Here is a 27723-nt window from a genome sequence, read left to right as displayed (position 1 = left end):
AAGATCAAAAGGGACTTAAGTAGCACTGAATACCAAGCCATTTATAACAGCCGCTCTTTGGACAAAATTCTCACCCTTTCTTGATTTTTTCCATTCTGTCATCTATGACAGTGACCTTTCATTGTGTCTCTTTTTTGTCTTGCTCCTTTTGAGGTTGAAGTTTTACATGTAGAACATGAAATCTCATCTTTTTTTTTTTTTCCCTAAGAGAAGCATCATTCACTTAACTAAATTCCATGTCAATTTTATCAGATGTTTGAAATGCATACTGCTGGCCCCGCTCTGACATCCGAGCTTCATAACAGTTTGTACCTTTTAGAACATCTTCACTGGGCAATTCCCAACTCACCTTAAAATTAACAAGTTTTGGATAAATTTTATTTATACTCCTTTTCTCTTTGGTCCTACCATGGTGTCCCCTTTCTTATCAGGCATTTACATTTGGGAAGCACGCTGCCAGGAGAAGTTTCCTCTCTTTTTGCCTTTATAAAACTTGTCAGCATTTCTTGGCATTTTTGTTGCTTTATGTCTGTTCTAATTTCCTCGACTGTCTGATTTTCTTCTCCGACTATTCCCAGATATTATTAATCCTTGGTTTTGTATGTGCCATTCATTCTCTTGAATAATTCAGTCTTACCAGATTCTACAAAGCTGGACCTGTCAAAGATATTACCAAAATTTGAACCCCTGAGCCCCCATGTTAAAATTCATATCATATTACATCTCTTGCTGCTAAAAATAATTATTTTACTTTGTCTTCAGATAAATACCAGAATATGTTGAAATGAAAAACAAGATTCTATTGATTACTTGTGTAATTTTAGTTTCTTCCCCAACCTCATTCCTTTCTGTCTAGTCTGCAATTCCATCTGACATTCAGTGTGGTAATCCCTCACTGGCATTCTGATTTATGCACTTTATGTAAACTGCACTTTCACACAATTAAGGAACTATATACTTGATACATTTGAAAATCTTAAAATATTTAGATGTTTCACTGGGAGCCCCCTTGATTTGTGAGTGGATATACATAGGTATGGGAAAGGCAGAAGTTGAGAACACTCAGGACAAGCCAGAAGCGTAGAACTCAGTCCGCCACTTGTTCCTCTGAGATGAACTAACAGGAAGCTGGCACTGGAGTGGAACTAGAGCTCAAACACAAACTCAAACACGGGATGGATGTTGACATCCCCAGCAGTTGCAGAGGTGTGAGACCAAATGCCCACTACAACAAAGGGCTTTTAATTTCTAAAAATATTTGTGGAAATATTTGATTAATGTCTTTATATTAGTATATTCTGAGATCAATTAGGTTAGAAAATATGTATTCTTATGGTTTTGTGTCTAACATCATTGCATTCTCTATGTCTTATAAACAAAAAACAAAAAGCACAATCAGGGATGCTCCAGGATAGTTCCAAAACTAGTTAGGAAATTCAAATAAAATAACCAGATCACTTTCCATTAGTAAATTCCTTACTGTTCCAGTCTATGTAATTACACAGTTTCATTATATTATCATTTAATAGGAGCACCTGATATTTTAAAAAGGTCAACAATAGCTTTTGTATGGCGACTAACATGATGTTAGGCTTTCCTAACTGTTAATACATTTGGGGGAGGGGGTTGATATTGTGGAGTGTCAGGGTTAGCTGTTATCTGAAATATCTGCATCCCATATGTCCATCCCAGATGCTTCACTCGCAATGCAGCACCCTGCTAATGATAGAGCTGATGTGAGAGCTAACACAGGAAAGAAGCAGGATATGGCCCAAGGACTGTGAATCTGCACCCAAGTACAGAACCTGTATGAAGCTCCTGGCTTTGGTCTGGCCCAGCCCACACCGTTGTAGCCATTTGGATAGGAATCAGAAGATGGAATTATTTTTCCTCTCTCTCACTCTCTTTTTCTCTATCATATCCCTCTTTCTTTTTGTCTCACCCTTCTCTTTACTACTCCACCCTCCCTCATCCCTGTAATTTTTACTTTCAAACAAGTAAACTAAATGTTAAAAAAAAAACACAAAAAAAGTTCAAAAATAATCCCAAGCAGTAGTTATGATAACTATACTGAAAATGTGGGAGCACAGATATTCACACTGTGTGTAAAGTTCCAGAAATAGGTGAAACAAGAAACTTTTCTAGATTTCAACAGAAGTAGAACTCCTGTTTGTCGCTGTCACACACTCAGGGAAATGTTACTTCCACATTCATCTATACATAGTGATTCACTAAGCTGCAATGTGTCCTGCATAAAATAACTTTTTTTTTCCAATATACTAAGCACAACCAAGAAGAAAATAGAAATCTTGTGAGGTCAAATGCAACTCCATAATTGTTGCTACTGTTACTGTTGCAGGAAAAGAATGATAAATATGTCTAGTGACGTTCTTGTGTTAGATTTGCCAAAGAATAAATTAGTAGATTAACAAGGAACATAGTCATTTGGAAATTGCATGAAATGCCAACAAAATACTTGGAGAGTTTTAATAATAAGATATTCCCCAAGGAAAACTTTAGCTGAACAATCATAAAAAGTATTCTCTACCATCACTTATTTTTAAAGTATTTCTTCCCAGTAATTCACATGTGAATACTACTTCTAAAAAGCGCATCTAATGATATCTATGAAAAAAGATTGTAGGAATGGTTACACCTGAAAAGACATGTGTGACAACTCAAGTTCCCTTCAAAGAACAACTCGTTTTGAAAATGTATGCCCCCTTGTGTCGTTGTATTGGGTAAGTCCAACATTTAGTAAATACATAGTAGATTCTAATAACTTGATCACTTGCTATATTTTTTATTTTTACGACAATCTCCTTTTGTTCACAATCCACAGAAATGTAAGGGAGGCCCAGTGGTGTTGAATGCATGTGCTAGTTTTAGCAGCCGATTCGATCCGAAAGGATTAGACCAAGTCCAGAGTCTACGTGTGTTTTATTATGCTGGGTGGTACTTAGGGTGTCATGGCATTTTTCCACTTAGAGAAAAGATAAAATATGTATCCACAAAAGATTCCATCTCCATGCAACTCTGTGCATAATAACAAATATAACCGGTTGCATCTTAAATTATTCTCTCTCAGTGTTACCACTTAACCTGAGAACATAGTCATGCACATTCCAAGGACAGTTTGAGATTTGAATTAAACATAAGTGTACACACAAAAAAGGCATCTCATATTTTTCCTGCAAATCAACTTGTAAGTACTTATTACCTCTTTCATTTTCTTGGCAGATAAATGGTAGACTGTAATGCAGTGTACTGTGAGACGGAAGAACCTCAATGCACAGATAAGACCTCTGCATCCTAGACTTGGCTGCAGTGCTTACTCAGTGGTATGAGTTTTGTATTGGTGGTTGTCTTGTGTGTTTCAGCCTTAGTTTTAAATGCTTAATGAAAGAATGACCTTGCCAATTTATATCATTATATCATGAAGCCCTATAATAATTTTTAAGAGTAAAATCATTATAAGGTTTTCTATTAAAAGATAATGATCCTGCTAGATTCCCATTTCGGTTTAGTCAACCCACTTGCTTAATCATGAACCCAGAAAAGTTATCATCTTATTCTTTCTCCTAGAGTCTCATGTAATAAAAAGATAAGCATAGAGCAAGTAGAGGGCAGAGCTGATGGCAGGGGATATGTGGTCACTGTGTTTTTCATTGCTACATGGACACTGTAGATTGCTTGGCTATAAAATCGGAATCCTGCTGCTTTTCTACATTTTCATTACAAATACATGAAAAGGCTAAGCCCTGTGAGCATGTAAATGGCACATACAGTATGAAGTATTTCAAGCTTATGTTCCAGCTACTCAGAAACTTGCACACCAAACTAGGAAAGCACCAACTTGATCAAGTTAATTATGAGTTTTATTTCACAGTAATCAGCAGGACCCAGTGGAGCAAAAAAGCGAAATGGACTCCTTTGCATCTCTTTGCTTTCTAACTTTATGGTTTTAAATCTTCAACAAGGTCTTTTCACATCCAAACTGTGGGCTGATATTGATCACTTAAGAAAACAAACTCTTGGCATAAAGAGCATAAGGAAATATAAAACATAGAATGCTGGTCGTATGCATTCGTAAAAATTGCTGCTTGAACAACGTGGCAAGAATCAAGATAGCAGAGTAAGGTAAGGGCATGCATAAACAGATGGAGACTCATTAGCCAGGGTGAAGCAGAGAGGGTATATTCCAGGAAATATGAGAGGATAGGCCTATTGTAGAGGGGCAGCTGGAGACTGACAGCCACTGAAAAGAAGCAGAGACTATCCCACGGGCAGTCAGCAAGCAGTGGTATGAGCTGCACTGGTGACCAGAACTCCACCAGCAGTGAGGTGCGGAGCAGAGTGGACCGGATCTCAGGAGATAAACCCAGGCAAAGCATTGTACAACCTGCTGGGTTTTTTTTGTTTTTTTTTTGTTTGTTTGTGGGCTTTTTTTTTTTATTATGTGACAGGAGCAGACACAGAGCAAAAGAACCCAAATAGAAGGTGCGAGAGCAGGGTGGATTTCATAGTCCAGATGCCTTGTCACCAGAGCCACGTTGGGCCCCATTTTTTGTAGAGAGGCAAAGGCTGTGGGAGTGGACTGCTCATGCACTAAGCTGGAAGTGAGCTCATTTCTGGTGCAGTCCATTGCACCAAGGTAGCATCATATAGGTTCCACCCAAAATAGACCTAATGGCCAGCAGCTCACAAACTCCATCAATGGAACATCAAGCATCATTTTGTACACTGTGGGAAAGAATTGTGAGAGTGGAGGGAAAGCAGTGAGCTGTATGTGCACTGAACTGAAAGAAAATTCACTTCCTGCTCAGTGCATTACACTGGTCCCACATGGAAAATAATATTGACTTTGGCATCATATGGATCAGAATAGGTCCGGGTGGCTGTCAGACCTGATAGACAGCAGGTCCTGGAAGTATTAGCACTGCCAATAACCCAGTTATTTAAGATCACTGGTGTCTCCCTAAGCCAGGGAATAGCTCAAATTGAAAGATGGAGAGAGGTTATACAGATAATGGTGTAGCCACAGCATGGGATCACAGCAGGTTGAGGGTGGTGAATTAATGGGTGGGGGAGAGAGAACGTGGTAGAAGCTTATCACAAGAATCCAAATCTGAAATGTGCTTGATGGGACGACTGGCACAAGTGAGTGCAAACAAAGACTTGAGTACCAATCTCAATCAGTGCAATCAAACTATAGACCTGTGGGTGACACAGCTAGGAAATTTGCCCTAAGGAGAAGGATCTGCTGAACAGAAGTACAATGACTGACAGCAAAAGAAGGGACAGCGACACAATAAATATTACTGAACAATCCCCTGAAAAAATCCAAAAGAAAACCTTAAAGCCACCTGAAGACTATATCAAGGAAATGGGAGATAAAGAACAGAAAAACAATTTTTCGTAATTCTTTTTATCAACAACAAGAAGCATGTGCAAGAATTTAAGGAATCCGTCATACAAGAAATAACAACACTGCAACAAAATCAAGCTGAATTATTAGAAATGAAGAACACAGTGGATCAAATAAGAAATTCAGTAATGGAATGAATGCGGTAGAAGAGTCTGAGAACTAGAAGATATGTTTTCACCACAATGGTGAAACAACCAAAAAGCTGAAAGAGACAATACTGAGAAAACTACTCAAGAATTAAGGGACACTATTGAAAGGCCAAACATAAGAGTTATTGGAGTTCCAGAAGGTGCAGAAAGAGAAGCTGTTTTTAAAAATATGTTCATTGAAATGATACAACAAAATCCCCTAAAGTGGAAAAAGGATTCAGAGACAGAGCTGAGCAGCTGCACAGGACTCCCAATAGGATTGGCCAAAAGCAATCTTCACCACCATACCTGATAATTAAGCTCTTTTGCAAAGATAGTATAAAGCTCCTTCAATGTATACATAATAAGAATCAATTGACCTGTAGAGCAATGCCAATCAGAATCACAGCTGATCTCTTACAGGAAACTACAGGCAACAAGAGAATGGAGCGACATTTTCTAGATTTAAAGAGGAGCTCAACCAACACACCTTTTCTATGCCTGCCTAAAAATGATATTTAAAGATGATTTCTTGACAGAGAAAAGGAGTAGCACCTGTGAAAACCAAAGGAAAATGTAAAGAACATCCCAGTGAAACAACAGAAGGCTAAATCAATGAACAGCCCACTATTAACATGATAGGACCAAATTACCACCCATTCACACAAATCCTGAATGTAAATGGCTTAAACCCATCAACCAAACATCATAGATCAGTAGACTGGATTAAAAATACAAAATGCATCTTTCTGTTGCTTACAGGAAACACATCTCACCAACAATGAACAGCAAAAATATATCTCATGGATTTTGATGCTTTTGTTTTTATTCTGATTTCTTCAAAATTTTTTTATCTCTCTCAAACTCTTCACTAACTCATAGGTCATAAGATACCATCATTTTCTTCAAGAAGGTTCTTGACTTTCTTTTCCATTTCTTTAGCAACACATTAGATATTCAGTAGCATGTTATTTAACTTCATGGCATTGTAAATTTCTATTTTTCTTCCTGTTGTTGACTTTGTTTTGTGGCTTTCACTTAAGGGGAAGTAGAGTAATTGCATAATGGAGACTATCATATCCAGATATGACGATACAACACAGTATGCATCTGTACTTCCAGATCAATGATGGATTCCCAATGAAACTGTTAAATATATCTTGACAAAGGATGCTGTTTTTGAAGAACCATACTATTGTAACAGCAAAGCAAAAATCAGTGCTGGGGAGCAGACAGGGAGGCGATAAGGGAAATGTCAAATCCTAGGAAAGGTATCTTAAAATAATAATGATAATAATAAAATGCATTAAAAAGTAAAAAATAAAAGCATGGGTTTGGGGCCAGTGGTGAGGCACAATGTGATAAGCCACTGCCTGTAATGCTGGCATCTCATATGGTCGCTGGTTCAAGTGCCAGCTGCTTCACTTCCATGAAGCTCCCTGTAGTAGCACCTGGAAAAGCCACAGAAGATGGATGAAGCAGGAGAGAAGCAGATGGAGTTCCAGGTTTCTGCATGCTGTTTTCCCAGTCCCAACTACTGCAACCACTTGGGAGAGCAGATCAACAAACAGATGGTATCTCTCTTTTTAACTGTCTCAATTCCCACTAACTCGAATTCTGCTTTTGGAGTAAATAAATAGATATTTGTAAAAAAAATAATGTGGTGAAGTTCTTACTTCTCTAAAGAACTATAATTGTTTCCATTCTTGGACAAAATCATTCAAACTATCAATCTTGTCCTTATTTATTATCAGACAGACACTTTTAGATAAGGGATAGTATAGCTTGTTTTGTCTTAAACACCACAATACTTTATTTGGTATTATATGTTGATGCTTTCTATAACCTTTATTTTTGATGTAAAAGAAAAATACGAGAACTGCATTTGTGAGTTGCAGAAATTTCTGCAGAACTGGTTCCTTGAGTGAGTTGTCTAAAACAGCGTTGTTTTGAGAAGATACGCAGTATTGTTGCAGCATTGAACTCTTTATCGATATATACTTTTGTCTTATTTAACTACCACAGTGTATTTTTCTTCACAGATTATGTGGAATGTTAGTTCAAAATGATCCTAAAACTTATTTGTAATAAAAGCAAAAGGAAAAACAGCAAGCTAATGATGACAAAGCTCTAAATATAGAAACCAAGAATAGTCAAAGGGGAGATATTATCCAAAGTTGATAAAGTGGTGAAATAAGATCACGCAAAGACATGTGAGGAAAACCGAAGATACATAGGCTTCCAGTTAATGACTGCTTGGTGGCCTGTGTGAAATGGATTGATTTTTCGTGTCTAACTCTTAATAGACAATCATCCATATCTTAAGACAAGCCTAAAATCTGAGTTAAAAGAAACTTTATACATTAAAGGTCTCATACACCACTTTCTACTGAGCCAGTCGTAAAATTCCCTTAAAAACATTTCAGAAGACTGCAAGAAAATGAAGGTACATTTGGAATATTTAATTGCTTTCACTTCTGGATTGAGCATTATAAATCAAAACCTACATTAACACAAAAATATTAAGTACCTAATCATCTAAAACAGCTTCAAATATTTTATAGTGGTGGTTGTCAAATTTAACGTCACTGGTAAGAATATCTTTCACTCAGTATTACACAATAGAAGTTTAATTGGGGTTGAATTTTCAAAAAGCAATTTTTATTAGTGATGCAATTTTACCACTAATGATTTCAGAAAATTGGTTAGTAAATGCCAATGTTTAACATTGGATCCAGTAGTCATTGAAAAGCCATGATATGTAATTAAGAAAACTATATGTTCTTAATCATACTAGTGATTTTTCTAACAATAAAAATAGATTTAATGTTTCGATGTAACATTAGGCATTGTCTTCCTAACACCAAAGTATCCATATGAAGTTTTTTTTTATTTTACAATTTGTCAGAGTTCTCAGTTTTTGTTAATGCAAATAATTAATAAAAATATAACATTTTACTTCCAAAGAATTGTGTTATCAATTTTAATGACTTTATTTTTTGTGAATTTTATAGAATTTAAATTTAACAACTGTGAAAATCTAACTGTGATCTAGCAGATGATCTGAAATGATAAATTCTTATGAAAGTAGTTCTTGGAAAGGGTATCTACAAGTTAAATATAAGCAGATATGTTAAGTGGCATAAAATAATAAGTAATTATGAAATTATATTTACTCAACATATATAAGACAACAGACACATGAAAATACATACATAAAACAAGTTTAACTGGGGGAGGTTGTCATCTTTATTTTGGAATCCTCTAACTTCTTTATTTCTCTGATTCCAGTTTATGACCTTGCTTCTCTGCATAAGGTATTTCCCATGTTATTTCAATGATTTTTTTTACCAGTTAATTAACTATGTATCAATATTGTTGTGCCTTTAGTCATTTACTGGCATCATCATTTTCAATACATTTTTTGACTGTATACTAAATATACAGTCTTGAAATTGTACTTATTCACCTCTTTTTAATTTGTGTCATTATTTTGTACTTTATATGTAGCAATTTAAATGCCCATTCTGTCATAAATGACTCAGTTTATGTGGTTTTTTTTTTCTATTAAAACATATATCAGGGTCAGGTGTGGCAGCCTAGTGGCTAAAGTCCTTGCCTTGAGCACAGCTGGATCCTATACGGGCACTGATTTGTGAACCCAAATACTCTACTTCCCATCCAGCTCCCTGCCTGTGGCCCGGGAAAGCAGTAGAGGACAGTCCAAAGCCCTGGGACCGTGCACCCGCATGGGAGACCCAGAGGAGGCTCCTGGCTTTGGATTGGCTCAGCTCTGGCCTTTGCGGCTGCTTGGGGAGTGAACCAGAAGATGGAAGATCTTTCTGTATCTTCTTCTCGGTATATCTGCCTTTCTAATTAGAAATAAATAAATAAATCTTAAAGAAAACATATGTAAGCAGGAATATTGTATAAAAAATTCCTGTCATTGTGTGGATGCTCCTTCAATGGATTATCTGCATGATAAAATCCATGTTACACTGCATAATGAAAGCATTTTCTTTTTCTCCTATCTGCCAAGAACATACAAATGTTCCCGTCTTATCTTGAGTTCTCCACAATAAGATTTGAAAATAGTAGTGGGCTGTTACTTCAAACAGTGGTGTGAGGCTACAGTTGAATTTCAGAAGTGAATGAAACAGAATTTATAGAAATCCAGTACATAGTTGATAACCATGGTGTGTGTGTGTGTGTGTGTGTGTGTGTGTGTGTGTGTGCATGTGAAGTTTAACATTTACTTTGATCTTGAAGGACAACCCTTACTGAGCTCTTCACACATTGAGAGTATGGCTTGACTGTTGTTCCACTTGCAATCCAGCTCCCTTCTAATTCCTGTGCAAATCAGAGAAGGATGAATGAAATACTTGAAGCCTGCCACACTCCTGGGGACTCATGAGCAAGTGCTAAAATAAAATAAAAAATTAAATATTCTGATAACTGGTATTTTATCTACAAGCTAACAGCAACTCCAATGGATGATAAATTGCTTCTGAAATTGTGGCATTAAGAGAGTATTACAACAGTTTTCTGAATGCATAAGAAAGATAAGCCCAGGACTGAACATTCGGTGAATTCACCCTGTGCTATTCCTTTACAAATATACAGTTCTCAGCTTTTCAAAGAATGAGAAAGGTCTATGCAGGTTTAGAGGAAACAGCTCTGTCAGTGTGACCACTAATTATGTGGCTCTGCCTGCCAGTTTCCTACCTAACACCAGGTCCTTTCCTTCTTCGCTAACACGATTTTAATTTAGAGATAGAAAAATCGCTCCATTTCACCACTTCACTGGAACAGGAGAGAGGTTCTGAACTAGAATCTCTAAGTTGAATTTACTGTATAAGATTTCTGTGAATTAGTCTGCTCATTCCCTTGCCCTTTGTGTCTTCTGCTGCATTGCTCTTCTTCTCATTATAATAGAAATTAGATTGGCTGAACCTGGAGAGGCTGAGTGTGACCATAAGCAAGAAGCTAGGAAAGTGTGCAAACTTCCTTAAACCTCTCTATCCAGGCCGAGGACCACCAAGCCAGCTCCATTTTCTCCTTGCAAGAAATCATATCTCTTTGTCTGAGGTGCTGTACGTTGGATTTTTCTACTAAATTTAATAAAATAATTTATTTTCAACTTACTTGTATGGCAAGAACACATGGTGGGGAGGGGAGAAATGTGGAGGTGAGAGGTGAGGAAGAGGCGAGAGAGAGAGGAAGAAAGAGAAAATCTTTCATCTACTTAATCTTTAAATATCTACAAAATATCTACCTCTTGCAATTCTGGGCCAGACCAAAGCCATGTACCAGGGACAACTCCTTTCTCCCACATGAGTAGTAGAAATGCAAGCACTCAGGCAGCGTCCATTGCTTTTTCGTACACATTAGCATGGGGGTTGATACTAATTTAAATAGTAATCACAAGGCAATTGAAAGAAAAAAACAAAACAAAAGACAAAAATAGGGGCTGGCACAGTGGCCTAGTGGCTAAGGTCCTCACCTTGAGCATGCAAGAATCTCATATGGGCACCGGTTCTTGTCCTGGTGGCCCAACTTCCCATCTGGCTCCCTACTTATGGCCTGGGATGGCAGCCGAAGATGGCCCAGAGCCTTGGGACCCCATACCCACATGGGATACCTGGAAGAAGCTCTTGGCTCCTGGCTCCTGGTCAGCACAGCTCCAGTCAAAGTTGCATCCCATTGGGTAGTGAATCATTGGACAGAAGATCTTCCTGTCTCTCTCTCCTCCTCTCTGTATATCTGACTTTCCAACTAAAATGACTGCCTCTAGGTCCGGCGTGGTAGCCTTGTGGTTAAGATCCTCCTCGCCTTGTACATGCAAGGATCTCAGTTCTAATCCAGGCCATCGGGGTTCCCATGCAGTTCCCTGCTTGTGGCCTGGGAAAGCAGTCAAGAACAGACCAAAGCCTTGGGACCTGCACCTCATGGAAACCTGAAAGAGGCTCCAGGCTCCTGGCTTTGGATCAGCTCAGGTCTGGTCATTCCAGCCACCTAGGGAGTGAATCATCTGATGGAAGTTCTTCCTCTCTCTTCCTTCTTCTGTATATCTGCCTTTCCAATAAAAATTTTAAAAACATTAATAAATAAATAAGTGAATAAATTAATATAAATATTTACAAAACACAAAATGAACTTTATATATTCTTACTTCTTTAATAATATTTAATATTTAATTAACGTCAGGATTTTTGGCTAGCTATTACCCTATTATCTCAAAATACTTATTTTCTATTTATGACTGACTCATTAAATTACAAAAAGTATTATCTAGATTTTTTCTTTTAAAATGTGAATGTATGTTTGACTTTAGAAATCAAATATTTTGGAGAATTTATTTTAAATGCTCAGAAATGTGGTAAATGTGTGTATATCCACATGAGTGTCTTCTTGGTAGAATTAGTAGCTCTTGGAAAGTATTTCTATATATGTATGTTTTCAGGATTTACTTGCTTCGTTCAAAGTCAGAGTCACAGAGAAAGAGGAAATAGATAAGAGATCTTCCATCCACCATTTCATTTCTCCAGTGGCTACAACAGCCAAGCAGTAACAATCCAAAGATGGGGACCAAGAAGTTCTTCTTGGGTCCAACATGGGTGGCAGAGCCTAAGTTTTTGGAGCATCCTTTGCTGATCTTTTAGGCCATTAACAGGGAGCTGGGCTGCAAATGGAGCAGCCATGATGAACCGACACCCATATGTGGAATGTCTGTAAGAGACTGAACATTAGCTTGCTATGCCACCATGCCAACCCATATGTGCATCTTAATATTCATATATCACATGCTATCCAATTTTTAATAAATTAACAAAATGACAATATTTAGCAATTACCATGTCTCACACTGAATGCATAATCAGTTGTGAAAGACAGTCCCTCTAATTATCAGTGCATGTGGCATGAGTCTTTTTCAACAAAGAGCCTCAGAGATTCTAGGGTTGACTGACAAAGCTAGCTTCCACTGTCATCAGAAGCACCTGCAGAGGCCTGCCAATGCTTTCCTGTCTCTGAAAGCCCTTGCCACTCACAAAAATTGAAAAGACATTTTCTTTTTGGTAAAAAGAAACAAACAAAACAACAACAACAACAACAAAAACGTGTGTCCTGTCATATAATGTAATTTATGTCATTTGATCCCAATTTTCCTGAATTAACACAAAGGGATTTTGGACTAGACCCTGTGATTTAACGTGCATCTGTGAAAAGTGTTTATTTATCGTGTCTCTGTGTCCTAACTATCATTCTAATTGCTATTCACATTCTACCTGCACTGTACATTATTTTTAAATTATTAATCCAAGCCCTTACCATGATTTTATGTGGTGAATTCAGCACTCAAATTGATTCAAAAGGATTAACCAGTTATATATGGAACTTTTGTATTTTTGTATAGATTTACTTTTAGTGTTAAGAATAGCAATTTTTAATTTTTTGCTATGTTGAGTTCATCTGTAGATATTATATATATATATACATTTTGGGGGAAGGCAGCAGTTTTAACGTCACAAAGTGAGGGATTCATAACAAGAATCATAACATGAAGAGTGGCAAGCACTGACATGTACTTGTCATGATTAAGTGAAGCCATACATATATTCCAGATAATACAGCATAAACACACAATTTTTATGGTCTCTGTATGTTAATTTCTGAAAACAAAACATGTCATGATGTTTTGGATCTGACTTACTTTCCCTAGCTGAACTTAATGATGTACTTTTTTATTCAACTCTCCAGATTTCCTACCTCCTTTATAGCTCAGTAACACCCAGGTTGGGTATTATTTTTAAAAGTCCAAAGAAAAGATGACTCGTGATAGAATGTTCTAAGGAATTCTATTTTGAAATGTAATCAGGATTTTAGTAAAGTCAACAGCGTATAACCAACAACAAACAGCACATAGGCAAGTTTCCCATCATGGCAGCTTGGTCCTGGGGTGTCATTTTGACCCACTGTGTTAAGCCATTGATTGTGGGACAGTGTTATCCCTTACCTCAATGCCAATTCCAGTCCCGGTTCTTCCACTTTTGCTTAGGCTCGTTTCTGTTGTGTTTAAGAAGCACTGGACATGATGCAAGAATGTGAATTCCTGCCCTCCCAGCGTAGTGCTCCTGCATCCTGCACGGGCCCATGACGACAGTTGCAGCCATTTGGGGAGTGAACTAGACCGTGGAACATCTCCCTCTGTCCTAGTCTGTTTCTCGTTCTCAATCTTACTTTCTAGCTCTTGCTTTCTCTGCCTTTCAAAGGCATAAAATAAAAACATATTTTAGAAGTATCAAAATGTTGTCTTTCCTGGGAAATATTTTTGTTATTATATGTATCCTCATTCTGGTTAAGCAGCCATTACTCCATTCGTACATTAAATGTAATTTCTAAATTCTTGTTACATTAATGTGGATAACTGAATTCATAGGCATGTCAGTCAAAACTGATTTTTGTGACTCTCATAAATATTTTTTGGTAAGGGTAATTTAGTTCCCTAGTTTCTATTAAATTTCAAATGGTTTGATTTGCTTATAGCTTAAAATGTCTGTAATTTAAGAAATTAGTTTCCATGGATCCAGCACAATGAATCAGTTCCTAAATCCTTGCCTTGAAGGTGTTGGTACTCCATACAGGCACTGGTTCATGTCCCAGCTGCTCCATTTCCCAAACAGCTCCTGAGAAAGCAGTAGAGGATGGCCCATAGCCTTGGGTCCCCGCATCCATGTGGAGACCTCGTGGAAGCTCCAGTCTCCCAGGTCCCAGCTTTGGATTGGTCCAACTCTGGCTGTAGTGGCCACTTGTGGAGTGAGCCAGCCAAAGGATCTTTCCCTCTCTCCTTCTCTCTGTAAGTCTGCCTTTCTAATGAAAATAAAAAAAAAATTTAAGTGAGAGAAATGAGTTGTCATTATCACTGAAGTGCAAGTTACTTGCAAAATTCTATTAAAATAAAGCAAATAAAGGAAAAGTGGATTTATTATTTTAAAACCTTCATTTATATATGGCTGTTAAATGCTTTAACTCAATGTTTGTCAAATCTTTTAAAGTTTTTGTGATATATACTGTTTCCTTGTTCATGTTAGTCTCAAGCCAACATATCGTGGTAAAAGTCAAATGATCACAAAACTAAATACATGTTTGGAGTTACTGTAAGTAGTATTTTTTTAGATTTATTTATTTATTTCTTTATATTACAAAGTCAGTTATACAGAGAGGAAGATCATCCATCAGATGGTTCACTCCCAAAGTGAGTGCAACAGCCGGTGCTGCGCTGATCCGAAGCCAGGATCCAGGGACCTCCTCCAGGTCTCGCACATGGGTGCAGGGTCCCAACGCTTTGGGCTACACTGCTTTCCCAGGCCACAAGCAGAGAGCTGGATGGGAAATGGAGCTGCCGGGATTGTAACCGGTGCCCATATGGGATCCCGGCATGTTCAAGGCGAGGATTTTAGCTGCTAGGCCACGCCTCCGGGCTCATAAGTAGTATTTTTTGAAGACAATATTTTTCTTCTACATGAAGAGCCTAATACAGAACAAAATCAGATTTAAATTTTACAGAAGTATTGTTATTGTACAATTTACATTTAAATTTCATTTAGCATCTCCAATATGTATTCTGCATTTTATGGGCTGCTGATTCACTGAATAAATGACTATTATAAACAGTTTTATCTCACAGCACTCAAACATCACTAGATATCAATACTATATAAATGGATATACTTTAAAGCTGTACAACAGTGCATAAAATGCAAGAAATGGTCATGTGGGCACACATAGGAATATCATGGAGGGCTAATTGCCTTTTTAATACTTAATTTATTTCTTAGAGAGATAGAGGAAAGCAGAATCTGACAGAAAAAGAAGGTGAGACAAGAAAGAGGGAGATAAACAAAAGACATCTTTTGACCACCCATTTATGACTTAAATGAACACCTCTGTCAGGTGTACGGCAGACAAAAACTGGAAGCCAAGAATTCCGTTCTAATCCCCGGGACAACTCGGCAGGTGCCAAAGCATTTGGCCACCAACATTTGCCCTCCTTGGTGCTTAGCTGACAGCTGGACTGGGGGCAAAGCATCTGATCCCACAATCAGTGCTCCAATACAGGATGTTAGCATGACATCGGATTGCGTGGCTTAACCCATTGTGCCACAACCTCAAACTCAGAGGACTAATGTGAAGGAGGTGTTGTTGTTTTGGGGGGTTTTTTGTCTTTGTTTAATTTTTATGTCTCTCAATAATCTGAGAGACCCTCCCACAGAGAAACAAACATTTTATGAAAGCCATACCTAAAGTCAAGATATTCACTGACATATTAGAAAAATAAGGAAAATTGACTGCTACAGTTTTAAGCTGCAAGTACTAACAAAGCTAGTATCAAAAAAAAAAAAAAACTTTTAAAGAAAGGGATACATGGGTCCCCTTGAGGGCTAACACAATAAAACGTAACCCGTCTAAGCTCTTAGCAAAATGCATTGAGGGGTACAAGAATGAGTTCACATGAAGAGATTATGAAGTAGAGAAAAAACAGATGAGGTTGAGTTTCCTTCAGCAGAAACAAATGAAATAAAACAATCCATTTTCAAAATCTGTGGAAGACTTAGAAAAAAAGAGAGAATGGATGAAGGAGGAGAGATGAATGGAATGTTAATATACAGTTATGTCAATGAGCTATGTCCAGCCGTTCCTTTGAATGCTAATAGTGCATTAAATAAAAAGTATCATGTTGCTAAAAGAGAAAAAAAAAAGAAATTGAAAACTACAGCCACCACCAAAATAATGAATAATACAAACTTTATTTTTAAAAATATTTATCCACAAAGAAAGCCAGCACTTAGACACATACCGTTCAGGATGTGTTCACACTAGCGAGCATTGCCTTATTTTGAAAAGCAGGATAATCACATAAAAGAAATGGAAGACACTGTGGGAGAGTTAGGCAGAATGAGGAAGACAGAGGAGCCTAATCCTATCCCCTTCCCACGGAAGGATGCAGGGTTTCAGACACGCCGAGGGGAAATGCCATGCACTGCTCTTGCTTCAGTGTTCCGATATTCAAGATTTTGTATTGAATCCTGTGTTGTTTCAGTAAGTTTAATGCAACCTCAGTTCATGCATGCCACATCTCTAGAAGGAGCAACAGAGAAAACTGCATTTGATTAAAACTGTGAAATTAAATATAGGCACTACTTATTAGTGCTCGAACAGCTGTCTTATTAGATGACAAAGACAGCACCCAGAAAACAGCAAAATGATTGTGGCAGGGCTTCCCAGCACCAGACTTGGGTACTTCTTGATTAATAAGTTTCTTTCATTATTTAAGAGCTCATCATTAAATTTTTAACTTTATGTGAGTTATTTTTCATGAACTGATATGAAATTGACTGTCCTGTAGTTTAATTATTGTAACAATCAGCAGCTTGTTTTGTAAGAATATATAGTGTATGTTAGGTGAGCTACCACTTCCATAGATGATATTAAGATAGGGTGCAAACTGACCGCTTTCTCTTTCTTCTCCAAGAAAGCTTATAAATGTGCAGATTAAGATTGATATAATTCAATTATTTTCACATACTCAAATACAAAAGGAAGCTTTATTCAGCTGACTCTCACGGGGTTCTCATTTCTTTTGTCTGAGAAATCTGTCTGACTCATTAGGCTGAAGGGATCATCACACGTCTTTAAAATATGAGAAATAAAGTAGTCCAGAAAGCAGATTACCATTCTTTGTAAGTGCACACAAACTGGATTAGAGATCACTTTGCCAAATCAGCATAGTGTTATGAACTGACAATCCATCTAAAGAAGACCGCTCATTAGCAACCCAAAGCGCCACACCACTGAGCCCCAGGTACTGCCGGGATGACAGCAGCAAAAAGCTGTCAGGGACTATTTCCACCTCTTCAGCACAATTGCCTTTAAAAACGAAGCTGATAGGAAAAGAAAAAAAAAAAAGTAAGCCAGATCAATAAGATCAGCCTGACCTTCAAGATGGCAGGAAGTGGAACAAGTTATCCAACCAAGTTAGTGGTTATCATGAGTGCTCAGACACCAGCTCGCTGAAAGGGTGTGGCATAAGTATTTTGTACACAGGTTCTGAAACACCATGACTTAAAAGTGGACCCAAAACATTCTATATTTTCCAGGAAGTCCATTATAGGACTCATTAAGAACATATAAAGTTTTACAACATAAATATGTAATGAAAAAATGGTAGCATGACAATTTCCTGGTTCATCTTAGAAAATGAAGAAAACTTAGTGTTTGATTGAAATGAGTACATATTTTGTTAAGGTTCCAGAGGAATCTCTATTCTATGATTGAAATATCAATAACACACAAAAGTCCTCTCTATGTTGTAAGTATCCATTTTCTTTGAAAACACACACACACATGTAAATCTATTTGACAGAGTGACACAGAGAAGGGGAGACAGAGTAACAGAGGAAAAATTCATAATTGGCATCACCATTGGGGTTTTATTCACTGTGCCAGAAAGCTGGCTCCTGAAAAAAAATTAAACACCAATAAAAGTAAAATTAAATCAGTGGTGATTGATGCAAGAAGACAGCAGGAAAATACAAACATATACTATACTTACGATAAAAGTCACAGTCTGGGGTTAAAAACTGGCTTATAGGGCCCAGCGCAAGGGCGCAAGTGGTTAAAGGTCCTCGCCTTGCACGCCCGGGATCCCATATGGGCGCCGGTTCTAATCCCGGCAGCCCCGCTTCCCTTCCAGCTCCCTGCCTGTGGCCTGGGAAAGCAGTCGAGGACGGCCCAAAAAGCTTTGGGACCCTGCACCCACGTGGGAGACCCGGAAGAGGCTCCTGGCTTCGGATCGGCATAGTATCGGCCGGTTGCGCTCACTTGGGGAGTGAATCATCGGACGGAAGATCTTCCTCTCTGTCTCTCCTCTCTGTATATCCGCCTTTCCAATGAAAAAATAATAAAAATAAATCTTTAAAAAAAAACTGATTTATAAATAAATAGAAGAATGAAAAATAGTGGAGTGTGATTTTCACAAGTCACAGGACCACAAAAAGGAAGAACAAGAGTCACAGAACCCTGGATGAATCATTGCACTCATCATTTTTGAAAGCACCATAAATATTTGCCTATTATTCCAAACTCTGGTACTGCTACACTTGGGGGAAGTTTAGAATCAGGCAACCTGGCAGTGGGAGGGTGTGAGTTAAGGGAAGGAGGGTTAGTGAGGGTGAGTACTTGGTGGTTTTCTCTTCCCCACAGTGCTTCTGTAGTCAGCATTTCCATAACCTCTCAACTTACTGTGTAGGACTGGCCCAATGTAGGCTCAGGTGCAGATTCTTCAGCAGGCTCCACCAAAACCCATAGTCTTCTATGAAGATGTCATGATTTTGTTTGTTACATATCGCTATGTCATTTCTCTTGGCTATGTCCCAGGAATTGCTAGAGCCCTATGCAACCAACAAGGAAAATATAAAAATCTAGCAAAGGCAGCTTGAAAGCCATTTGACATGGATCAAATACATTTAAAATCCCTTGCCTATGTTTAGAGACTATATCTTTTGAGAAAGCGCCATAGGTGAGTTGCTATTGCTATAGCAGGCATCATACTGAAGCAGCAATATGATTTGGAGGAAGGATTGCATTGCATTTTGCATGTATAAATTGATATAATCTTCTCAACAGCATTATAAATTGGAAATTACTATTCCTCATTTTGGAAGAATGGATTTTGAGATTTCATGCTTGTGCAAGTAATTCTGGCAGAACTCTAAATGTAGTGAATGCCAAGATAACAAACTAAACAGCATTCCAAACTCATTCCATAAGTGACTTTACTGTCCTCCAGGCCAAGGCGGCAGAGTTGATATTCCCCAAAGCACAAACCTTACATACTTTCATTAAAAATGAATGCAGTCATAGAGCTGGCAAGCTTCAGGATAACAGTAGAATTTTCAATCTTCCAATTATGCTTTCTTAAGTTTTAATTGATTTTTTTCAATCGCATCTTCTCCCAGATATTGAAAAGTTCTGTCATCATTCTCCCCTGTTTACATCCATATGAAGATCTGAAAAATGCATCAGTATAAATAATATATTCAATAAAGAGTACATATAGGGCCTGGCGGTGTGGCCTAGTAGCTAAAGTCCTGACCTTGAACGTGCCAGGATCCCACATGAGTGCTGGTTCTAATCCCCACAGCTCCACTTCCCATCCAGCTCTCTGCTTGTGGCCTGGGAAGGCAGTCGAGGCAGTCCCAAAGCTTTGGGAGCCTGCACCCGTGTGGGATATCTGGAAGAGGTTCCTGGTTCCTGGCTTCGGATCGGCATAGCATCAGCCATTGCGCTCACTTTGGGGGTGAGTCATCGGACAGAAGATCTTCCTCTCTGTCTCTCCTCCTCTCTGTATGTTTGACTTTCCAATAACTAAATAAATCTTAAAAAAAAAGAGTACATATATAAAAAAAAACAAGTGAAATTTACATGAAGCTCAGAGTTGATTAGGAATATTGCACTAATGTTGCCGTTTTCTCCTTTTTCAATTTTCATTATTGTACTATGGCTATATGAGATGCTGGCTCTGTACCAAGAATAAAACAAAGAAAAAGAGAAAACAATTACACCGAGGCATTGTTTGTCTTATTGAAGTTCCTGCCTATACATCATGATACTATACATCAAATGTTTGACTAGGGTTGCCTCATCAACCAATTTTTTTCTCCATGTTAAACCTTTTCTGGTCCTTCAATGCGTTTCTGATTTCAGAGGTTCATAGCTTCACATGAAGTTGCTTTCCAGAAGTGAAGGTGCAAGAACTCCTCTGCGCTAAGAGCTGCCCTTCACAGCAGTCTCTCTGGGCAGAGGTGGGCACCCTGGCATACATGTCCTCATTCAAACCCTCAGCAGGCTGGCTGACCGGCAGCTTCTCCATCAACTGTCAAACCCTCCTCAACAGAGGAGTTCCCAACAGCTGATGCTGACAACAATTCATGTTAAAATGACCCAACTAATGGGAGCTCCACTTGCTAGCAGGATGCACGTCTGCTCTAATTTTCCTCTGGTTATGTAATTTTGAGTTGTTCTACTCCTCATTGATAATTGTGAGAATATTCAAAACAGAGGCTTCTTGAATACCAGGGATGGAATTCCTGTTGCTATGAAACCCCTCATCTTGGTGAACTTGAACCACAGAAATGTGCTTTTCACAATTGTGGAGACCGAAAGGCGAAGGCCAGCTGATTTGCAATCTCAGATACGCTTCCTGGCAGACAGATCTTTACCTGTTGTACAGTTAGGAAACACGCCAGGTAAATTCAGTCTTGTGAGCATTTCATTTTTATCATACTTCGAAGGGACACCGTTTAGTTCACAGTGTTGTGTCCAGCCTTCCACAAAATTCAAGTCCTTCTCAAATGTAAAATACATTCATAGATCCAGAAAAAAACACTAAGATATCTAATTTTTTTTTCCCAGCATCAATTGTAAAACCAAAAGTCCATATTTTCATCTAAATGATCGTCTATGGAACATACGGGCGAGGCTCAGGATATGACTGATTATGAACCTGATCCCTCCCCAGCTGTGAGATTGTTACATCAGGCAAGCTGTTGTGGTTTTTATACATTTAAAATTTTATATAAGATGGAAAATTTCATCTATTTCATACATTAAATTTTAAGCATTTGATACTTTTATACAAACCTCTCACCCTTCCTCATCCCACTCTCTCTCATTTTTCTTTAATATTTTCAAACGTGTCTTCTCAATTTACTTTATAATGACAGGATGAATCCTTCACTAAATAAAAAAATCAACAAAAAGTAAATACTGTTCCTCAAAAATATAGACACACACATGGCGGGCGGGATGGTTATAACTATGAAGATCATTGAGACACAACATCTGTAACTGGCAAACTGGAGAACCAGCGGTGAAGTTGCAAATGTTGGATGGGTTTTACTTTAGCTTGACTTTGAAGACAAGAAAAAACAAATCTCACATTAAGCGATCATGAAGCATTTCCTTCACATTCTCAACAAAGTCGGACTTTTGGTTCCATTCAGTCCTTCAGCTAGTTGAATAAGGCCTGAATATTGCAGATTGCATTTGGTTTTACCAAGTGTAATGATTCAAATGATCATACATCCCTGTCCTCAAATTTCCAGAGTAACATATGATCAGATATTGAGGTATTTTATGCCCCATCCTAGTTGCCATGTAAAATGAACCATAGCACCATGTAATACAATTTGTAAGGTGAATAGTTTTTTGGGAAGAGTTGTCATTTCGTACTAGTTCATTTCAAAGGGGGGGAAAAAACATATTACAAAAACTTGCAAGAGGCTTGCACTTAAACGGCTGCATCCAACAGCACTCCTGCTGAGTTTCCTAGCGACAGCCGCAGGGAGGCTGACTTCTTTTCAGGTACCTACATTAGGGAAGACAGACTGCACATAAGAGCATCTCGGCTGCCCTATGGAGAGTGGTCATGGAACAACCTGGGGTTCGGTTGAAATGAGCTCTCTGTAGGTGTCCTCTCCAAGTGTGTAGCAAAATATGTGTAAGCTCTCATGAGGAGCTTGAAATCAGGTAACTGAAGCAGGAATCCCATTTTCTGCATACATGTTTGCTTTGAAACAAAGGGAACTGGAGTTAGATTTAAGCACAAAATCATATTCCAAACTGCATATAATTATGAATAAAGTACTTGAAAATAATAAAAATGTCAAGTAGAATATTAAATTATTTGCTACTCAGAGAAAATAATGATGATAACATTTATGTGTAATGCTAAAAAATAATTTTATTATCTGCCTTATGAATGTGATACACACATCACTCCCACTCGCCTCCTTTTCCTCCTTGTCTTTCTTCTTCTTCCCACTTGTCTTTCTTTTTCTCTTCCATAGGTTTATTATTATGATTGCCTTCTGGTTTGGATTCTAATGCTAATTGTCTATCACTTACCTGTAAAATATTAGTATTAATCATGGAAAAATCTAAGCAAGGATGCAAAGTTTGGTTTTCATTCTTTTTTTACACCTTGTCATATAGGTGACATTATTGCTCGGTAGTTGCAGACTCTTTCATGTCTCACTCCAGAATGTAACTTTGCTCCTAGTATTTCATGTGATACTACAGTGTAAATTAAATTTTCCTGAGCACTTCTTCTTGTTAAGACTTATTTATTTGTACTCGAAGGTACGTTTATGTTGAGAAAGAAAATATAGAAAGAGTTGAAGAGATTCGAGCTAGGAGCCTCTTCCAGGTCTCTCACAAGACCCAGCGTACCACATAACAGGGTATTCTCCATGTCTTTCCCGGGTCATAAGCAGGGAAGTGGATTGGAAGTAGGGCAGCTGGAACACATGGATGTTCCCAAATGGGATGCTATTACTTAACGGTGGAGGATTAACCCGTGAACCAAGATGGTGGCCTTCTACTTGCACGTTACTTATTGTGGATTTTTAACTTCTTTTTTCCTTTCTTGTTCCCTCCCTTCTTCCCTCCCTGTCTCTTCATTCACTTTTCTTTCTTTCACCACCAGCTCCTGGTCTTTCTGTTTGCAGGTGAGCCTTGGAGATTTTCCTGTTTGTCTGTTTGACTACGTGTGCAGATTATTTCCCTCACAATGTCCAGAAGAAATGAGAAGTCAACATGAAGTCTTAAGAACAGCACTGATGTGGGTCAGCTGTCATGGGAGGGTTAGTGTACCGATCAGAGTTGGGGTAAAGATACATCAAAGGCCAATGACAGCATCTGAACAGAAGGAAACATTCCTGCAGTAAATGCTGGCTGCTCAGATCTTTCCTTATGTGAATAGCTCTTCAATTTTTAATGATGATGAAAACAAAGCCTTCCTAAAAATTCAATCCAATATATAATAAGCTCATTCCCAAAGGAGAGAGGTGAGGCATTGTTGTTTATCTTTCCTGTAGAGGTCTGGAACTATTTGCAGTCTGCTTGACGTGCCATTTGATGTGATATTTTGCTCTCATTAGCTGTTTTTAAGATATCCTCTTTCACATAATGATTTGACTTTCAGTCCTTCCTCTGTATCTAACTGTTTGATTCTTGAATTTGCTTTCTGTAACATATTGTGACTCTGGGATTAGGGGGGGAAATGAGCTTCTTCTTTTTCTTTTGTCTATTTCCCTTTTCTTGTCTGTAAATCAGAGTACGTGTACTGTAAACCAATTTTAGTAACTTGACTTCTAAAATATGTTATCCATATTTTATTCAAATTTTGTTTTATGTATTTTTTTCAGAGGTTCATTTCAGGCAATGTACCCAATATTTCAGTTTTGCTCAAATTGTTAACTGCTTAAGATTTTATTTCCCATACTTTAAAAAAATGTTTTCAGATACAAATCTGTTTTGTGTTTGATACAATTGTGCCATTTCTTTCTTCTTCTTCTTCTTTTTTCTTTTTTTTAACTTTGGGGCAGATAGAGGCACACCGGGTCAGACAGAGGAGGATGGGGCAGACATGTAAAGCTCCCTGCCCTGGGTGTACTCATCAGCTGCCCTCATCAGTTAAGGGATGTGGAGCGTGCTCAGTTCTTCAGGTGGGAAGCAGACACCATTCCTGAGTCATTCCTGAGTCACTGCCATTCCTGCTCCTTGTCTTTTTCAGTGGGAAAGTGGAGTCAGGCTGACATTGAACTCATACCTGATGTGCTACAAAGTTATCTTAAATCTTAGGCAAAATACCCCATCCATGTATACATTTTTATTTACAGAGGCAATGTGTAAATTTCATATCATTTAATTCATAATTTTGTAATAAGCACTTGTGGTTTCACTTTTCAGTTGCTTGATATTTTCTCCTCTCTAGTCCATTGCTAATTCAGAGAAATTATTGTTAGAAATTGCATTTAGAAAATTTAACTAAATATTTCAAAAGATACAGATTTGCAAATGAATACATTCTAAAATGACCTTCATGTAATAATCATTTCTTCCTCGTGCTTTCTCACATTTATAACTGTTGTTTCTTCATTAAATAGTGGAGCAATTTATCAATTTCAAATTTTTAAAAAATATGTGATATTCTCAATAAGTTTTGGTACCAGGTCCAATTTCTGCTTTAAACATTTTTGATTTGTTTATTTTTAAAGATTGATTTTGTTTTTGTTTTGTATTTGAAAGGCAGATTTAGAGAGAGAAGGAGAGACAGAGAAAAAGATCTTCCATATTCTGGTTCGCTCCCCAAGTGGCCAAACAGCCAGAGCTGAGCCAACCCAAAACCAGGAGTCAGTTGCTTCCTCTTGGTCTCCCAAGCAGGTACAGGGTTCTAAGGCCTTGGGCCATCTTTTACTGCTTTCCCAGATCACAAGCACAAAGCTGGATGGGAAGTAGAGCAGCCAGGATATGAACCAAATCCCATATTGGATCCTGGTGGATGCAAGGCAAGGAGTTAGGCACCAGGGTATCGTGCTAGGCCCCAATTTCTGCTTTATTTTGGGAGGTTTAAATTTAAAGTTATAATTATGTAATTATTCATCTCATTTTTAAAGTTTATTTTATAAAGTTGTACAGTACTGCAACCAGGTACAAAACTAACCCAGTAAACAATTTCTTTCACTTAAATGCAAAGCTGGAAAGCCTATGCTTCCTGCCTCTCTGCTGGGGTCTCACCTGCCCATGATGTAGGCTGCAGCTGCCTTCTCCTTACCTTAATTTCTTTTGAAGACCTGGACAGGCTACATGTAAGTTCACCACATTGGATCTCAAAAACCATGATGAAGACACAAGCTTTGGTGCCTGGCACCAGATCTCAGGGTTTAAACTTGCCAGCAGGCCCTGAGGTCACCAAGGGTGAGGCAGGGAACCACGGGAGAACAGCTGTTGAGAAACATCTGCTTCATTACACACAAGTTACAAGTTTTAAAGGTTAAAGAAGGAGAAGGTGTGAGGGCAGCCCTCTGCCTCCAACCCCATCCACCAAAGATGCTATAATTGACAAAAAGGCATGTCTATTTCCCTTGACCTTCTAGTCATGTCAGAGTCACATTCCACTGGTTGGGATGGAAGCTGTGCCTCAGGTCGCGGGCAGGCAAGCTCTAAGCCACACCCCCCAGGTGTCAGGCATAGACCACAACCAAAAACCTGAAGCAATCTGCAATGCCATCAGACCAGTGTCTTCTCCCTTTATTCCCTCTCTGAGCCACAAAACTCCTTCATGTAACAGAGCATTGGTCCCTGAGATCCCGGACTACCACCCTCACCTCTGCTGACAGATTAAAATGTTCTCTTTCCTTCACCACTAAAAACTTGTCTTGATTATTTAATTTGTTAATGGAGAGAAGGACAGTTTTTGGCGATGATACTAGCTACTATATTTACTATACTTGAATTCTGACATTTTGTATTGATTTAAATGAACTCTGTGAAAGTATCTTCTATTTTTGTTCATGAAAATGGAACTATCATAAAAATTAATGTTTGTAAGATTTAAATTGAATATGAAAATGCTTAAGCACTAATAAAAGTCTGAATGAATATTATTGTGTGAGTACTGTTTTTTAATGTTTAAACAGGAGGATATCAAAGTTTGTGGGATACTGAATTAGAAAGTAATTTTATTTTGTCAGTTTTTAAAACTGCACACAGTGGTTGTACTTGAACTTTGTGAGGAGTCATTATGTATCAGTTACATTGTGCCTCATGAAAGACAGTATTTGGATGTAGAAACCTCAAGTTTAATTAACGTCTCCTTTAATCTCTAGCATCGATTGCTCTTAACTTTCATATATATGTATATATATATGTATGTATGTGTGTATGTATGTACAGATATACACACATATGCATGCACACACACATGTACAGTAGTCTGGAATCACCCTGCGATTGGAGTGGAAGCAGTTACTTGCTTGGGATACATTTCTCACCAAATTACAAGAGAAATGTGTTGGGGAAAGCTGTCCCAAGGAAAACAGCTAGTGATTCAGTCTTATCTTCTTGTAAATACACTGCTATCTGATCTTCTGGTAAATAAACTACTGATATTTGACAGAAGAAGTGCATTACTTATAGATTAGTTTTAGTGCAGTGAACACGGTTTAGGATTTTGTATAGTAAACAAGCCAATAACTGATGGATTTTTTAAGCTTCACTCTGTGAAAATGCCACACAACCTCTGCAGTCATAGTCCTCCATAGCCCACCGTCTCCCTAGTACGTGAACTGGCCTACAAATGACCACGCGTGACCTCAGCTATGTTCTGGGACAATGAATGTGAGTTCGGTATTAAAATGAAATTTTAGGGCCCAGCAAGGTTGTCTAGCGGCTAAGTCCTTGCCTTGCAGGGGAACCACATAGGCACTGGTTCTAATCCCAAAGGTCCTGGTGCCCATCCAGCTCCCTCTTGTGGTCTGGGAAAGCAGTCAAGGATGGCCCAAAACCTTGGGATCTTGTACCCATGCGGGGGACCCTGAAGAAGTTCCAGGCTCCTGGCCTAGGATAGGCTCAAAAGCTATTGTGGAAAACTGGGAGGTGATTCAGTAGATGGAAGATCTTCCTTCCTCTCTGTTTCTCCTCCTCTCTTTATATCTGACTTTCCAGTAAACTAAATATAAAAAAAAATGAAATTTCAGAAAGTTCATGTAGAATGTGCTATATCTATCTCAGCTATGTCTTTGATTTTTTTCATTGTATTCAAATCTGACAATGCATTTTGTTTGTACCTCCAGTGAAATGACATTGGGAGGTAGAATCTTCAGTAGGCAATTAGGGCTTCATGGTGCAGTATTCACAGATTGGATGAATTGCCATACTAAACCAATTTTCCAGGTCTTCATGGTGTCTAATTTGGAGCAACAAAATACTGTCTTTTTTCAGATTCAGAAACTTCTAACATTTTTTGTTGTTATAAAGTCATGTAGTCCATGACATTGTCTTATAGCAATCAGTGTAAGATAACACAATCCTATCCTTTATGGAGAGAGTTTTGAGGGACTGGTGTGTGAACTTAATGGGTTAAGAGGAATGGAAGCCAAAAAGACAATTTAAAGAGATGTGAACAGATGCCAGCAATATAGACTGGGTGGATTTGTTTTATTTATTTATTATTTATTTATTAGATTTTCAATAATGAATTGAAAAGTAAGCTTTCTATTGTGGATTTATCAGCTTATTGTCAAAGTTTGGTGAGTAAACAGAGTA

This window comes from Ochotona curzoniae, unplaced genomic scaffold, assembly GCF_017591425.1.
Source record: "Ochotona curzoniae isolate NIBS_2020 unplaced genomic scaffold, NIBS_Ocur_1.0 contig_2754, whole genome shotgun sequence".
NCBI lineage: Eukaryota > Metazoa > Chordata > Mammalia > Lagomorpha > Ochotonidae > Ochotona > Ochotona curzoniae.
The sequence above is the reverse complement of the archived record's forward strand: the minus strand, read 5'-3'. Positions refer to the sequence as shown.